General features: G+C 43.1%; 1 non-coding gene across 1 annotated transcript; it reads right to left on the bottom strand.

The window, feature by feature from the left end:
* Nucleotides 1–508: 508 nt before the first annotated feature.
* Nucleotides 509–612, bottom strand: LOC114673626 (small nucleolar RNA U13). The gene has a single exon (XR_003724400.1). It is a non-coding gene; the product is annotated as a small nucleolar RNA U13 (small nucleolar RNA).
* Between the last annotated feature and the right edge of the window lie 3,857 nt (nt 613–4,469).

Below are 4,469 nucleotides of genomic sequence, written 5' to 3'. Positions count from 1 at the left end.
AACTATTCCTGGTAAAGGGAAAGTGGCATGATCCCCTGTGGCTTGGCTCTCTACCCTCTCTTCTTTCTGCACTGAAGCTAGAGAGCTCCTCACAGCACTTTGAAAAACACTAAATAGTGGCTGAAATAGATGGAGCTCAAAGAATGTGCTGTTCCATCCACAACCAACACAAATAATGGATCCTTACAAATAGAACTGAAATGTTAACTGCATCCCAAATTAATGGTGCTGAAAAGAATGTATTATAGACCAGTGTCTCAGTCTAAATGTGGATGATACAGTCATCACTGTGCCCAGACATCTGGTACATAAACACTTGGATATTTTGGAACAGGGTGAACAAACACAATGGCAAATCTCTGAAAGGCGACTGGCCAACTGAGCAGAGAGGTTAGCAGAACTGACCAGCACATGGAAACAAGTTTTGCTTGCCCGTTGACAGGACATGACTTGATTGCATAATGTTGAATTTTTTTCCTTTTTTTTCCTCCTTTTTGTTTGTCCTTCATGTCAGATGGGTAATGTGCTGACATCATAACAATGTTGGAGGGAGGCACATCTCATATGTGAGTGTGAAAACCCAATCGTCACATGTATAAACCACAAAAGGGTCTCAATATACCTTTAAATAGGAATCTCAAATTTTAAAATATTTTGAAAACACTGAGCCTTATGTCAATACCGAAAAGTCAACTTTGAAATGAAAGGTTGTTTAAAATATTCTATTAGGCCACTTCAGAGTCTTCAAGGGGTGGAAGCTATTGCTATCTCCCTATCTTTTGTAAAAACAAAAACAAAAACAAAAAACATAAACGGGGTAGATAACCTCTGAGTAAATTTGATAGGTGCAAAATTCTCTCTTTAATTATTTCCCCAATAATTATCTATCCTTTTTATCCAACATGATAAAGAGTACTTATCTTATTGTACCAGATACCATAGTATTTTAAAAGAACATTTAAAATATGAATAATATATCGTAGATAAAATACTCAAAGGAAAGATCTGGAAAACCTGTAATACTAGTGCAATGAAATTAACACAGCTTTGGAATCAGACAAGCCAGAATTTGGTTCTTGTAACCAATTTATCAGTGGCATCTTGAAACCAAAGCAGTCTCAGTGACCATCAGAAAACCAAGGCCACTGTGTACATGTGCAGATGGGGGAGCCTGGGACTGAAGACCTTATTCTTTATCTTATACTTGGAAGAATCCTAGTAAAATCCTAGAATTAATGTTCTGACACGAAGACAGGCAAGTCACTGACTTGCCAAAGAATCACATCATTTTTGAAGCGAGAGGTACTTTGGTCTCATCATCCAACCAACCAATTTGACTTGATGGTTAGAGTGGACAGAGGGTCAGAAGTATTGGTTCATGCGCTAGTTGTATGTAAGTATTGTCTGTGTGTGTGTGTGTGTGTGTGTGTGTGTGTGTGTGTGTGTGTTCATCCTTACTTTATTGGTGGGCCAGTCCCAGTCCCATCTTAAACTCCAAAGAGTGTGAAACATAGGAGGAGAGCAATTCTGTTACTTTGCAGCAACCTAGTGATAGAGCTACACAATTTAACATTCAGTTTCTTCCTAGAATTCACAGTTCACTGCAGGGAGAACATACCACCAAAGCCATTTTTTCTAATTTCATTTTGAGACTCATATGCATTTCATATTTAAGATTATTACTGGTTTTACTAAAACACTGTCAAATATGTATTCCTGGTTCCTTTTGTGCACCATATGAACATACCCATGACTTTTCTAGCAACTTAAATGGGTTCCCCCTAAATATGTATAAAAGCATAACACTATGACAGGTCTTGCCCTGTCACCCAGGCTGGAGTACAGTGGCGCAATCTCAGCTCACTGCAGCCTCCACCTTCCAGGCTGAAGTGATCCTCCCACTTCAGGCTCCCAAGTAGCCGGGACTACAGGTGCACACCACCATGCCCAGCTAATTTTAATTTTTGTAGAGACAATGTCTTGCCATGTTGCCCAGGCTGTTCTTGAACTCCTGGGCTCAAGCAATCCAGCTGCCTCAGCCTCCCAAAGTGCTGGGATTACAGGAGTGAGCCACTGCGCCTGGCTCATTAGTCTATTTAAATGATGCATATCATCATAGGATTGCAAGAATTATTACAAAATAAGCCATATCACCTCTTCTTGCTGACAAAAATAGACTGGAACTCTGGAAAGGGAAACTTCCCCTTGATCCAAGAATCTGCACTGATTATGAGCTGCTGCACAGGAAATTTACCAGGCCTCAGCATTACTCTGTGTCCGTTCTAAGTTAACGTGTCATCAATTCTTCAAAACTCAGCTGTTGCTGGCATATCATTTTCCAAAGGGAGAAGATAAGTTGCAACATCCATCCAAACATGAAATAATACCGTCTTGATGTACATAGCAAAGCTAAGTAACCATACCGCGTGTGACCATTCATTAGGGAAATCTGCCTGCCCACACAGCTGGGAGGCTCATCAGCCCACATGCATTGAGCACAAGGCACTCTTTTTTTTTTTTTCTTTTTCCAGACAGGGTCTTACTCTGTTGCTCAGGTTGGAGTACGGTGGTGCAGTCATAGCTCACTGCAACCTCAAACTCTAGGGCTCAAACAATTCTTTCACCTCAGCCTACTGAGTAGCTGGGACTGCAGGTGCATGTCACCACACCTGGCCAGTTTTTTAATTTTTTGTAGGGATTGAGTCTTGCTATGTTGCCCAGGCTGGTATCGAACTGCCTTGGCCTCCCAAAGCTCCGGGATTGCAGGTGTGAGCTGCCACCAAAGAACTCTTTATATACGTAGGGTCATCTAATTCTTACAGCAGCCCTGCTATTATTACTTCCATTTTATAGATACGGAGACTGAGGCTCAAAGGTCAAATAACTTGCCCAAATTTACCAATTAAGGGGCAGCGTCTCAGTTCCACCCTTGGTCTAATTCCAAAGCCTCACTTAGAGAACAGAATGTACAATTCACATCACCTTTAACCTGCACGTTGTGCACATGTGCCCTAGAACTTAAAGTAGAATAAAAAATAAAAAACGATCGGGGTGAGATTTCAAAGGCAGTTACTTCAGGCTGCACTTTCATACGTAGAGAAGAGCCAATCACTCGCTTCCCGTCTGAAAAGTTCTAGGAGCTCCAGGCTCTTTCCTTGAACTGTCCTTGAACACACTCCTGCTTTTCCAGAGCTGTTGCTCCTCTCAGGTCAGCAGAAGCACATGGGGAAGTGGCAGGACCCTGACATGGCAGCCAAGAGACGTGGGGTCAGGCCCAGCTCTGTTACTATCAGCCAGAGCTTCCTGAGTTTTCTTTTGCAAAGTAAGAGTATTGTACTAGATCCATGATTTCAGCCATGCTATATCCAAACTCAAATAACAGATGCCCGACTTTTTAGTTAGCTTAATCTCAACAGTCTCTTTCTACCCTAAAATGCCATAGTTTGCAGTGATTTCTCACGAAGCCCTCCTTCATAGCTCACCCAGCCCACTGTGATCTCTCTCTCCTCTGAATTCATGACTCATCCTCGCCATATAAAATGCTACCCCAACATTTAGCAAGGCTGGGACAAGAATATAAAGGGAGAACCATGTAGCATTTGTCTAAATATGTAAAATTTATAAATCAAACTAATAAGCTGTCATATATGCTCTATTATTCTACCCTGTCAAAATCATCTTTAGCCTGCACTGAAAGCCAGGCTTGAATTTAGAATCCTCAGAGCTCCTGGAGGCCTGTTCTGGAAAGTGACAGTGAATGCAGAGCCACTCTCGGTCTAGGACTCTGGCCCGCAGCCCTCCCAACTTTATCTCCAACCTGGCTCTGTTTCCACAGCAAGAAGAGGAGTCCCAGGTGTCGACACACCAACACACACACATGCCATCAACCTACACACACACACACACACACACACACAGAGCTGTCTCTTGCCTACCACTGGGTTCCTTGGAGAACAGATCCGAGAAGAGGCACGTTCAGGAGTTGTGCCTCTTCCCAGATGTGGCTTAGAGTTGGCTCAGGACTTTTTGGACAGGGTATTCTGGAATCCCAGCAGCACAGAGCAGGGTCCAGAAGAAGGTGGGTGGCCCCTTACTTCCTGCCTCCCCTCGCCCCTCTCACACACACCATGCACTCCTTGCTTGGAAGGTGGCCTTTGGATGGAAGAAAAGCCAGGCTCTTGAAGACATGTGTGCAGAGCAGGGGACCCTGTTGTTGGAGTGCGAAGGCTGCACTAACTTCCTGACATGACTTTCATCCTTTCTTACCTTTACCTCACCTACTTTCCTCTTGTCACATATCATCTTGAGAAAGTTCTGCTTCCTATGAGTCCCAACCTTTCCCTAACTATCAGGGGTGGATAACTGTCTTAGTGTGTTCAGGCTGCTTTAACAAAATACCACAGACTGGGTGGTTTGTAAACAATAGACATTTATTTCTCACAGTTCTGGGGGCTGGAAGTCCAAGATCA

The sequence above is a fragment of the Macaca mulatta genome, chromosome 17 (assembly GCF_049350105.2).
Source record: "Macaca mulatta isolate MMU2019108-1 chromosome 17, T2T-MMU8v2.0, whole genome shotgun sequence".
Lineage (NCBI taxonomy): Eukaryota > Metazoa > Chordata > Mammalia > Primates > Cercopithecidae > Macaca > Macaca mulatta.
The sequence above is the reverse complement of the archived record's forward strand: the minus strand, read 5'-3'. Positions and strand labels throughout refer to the sequence as shown.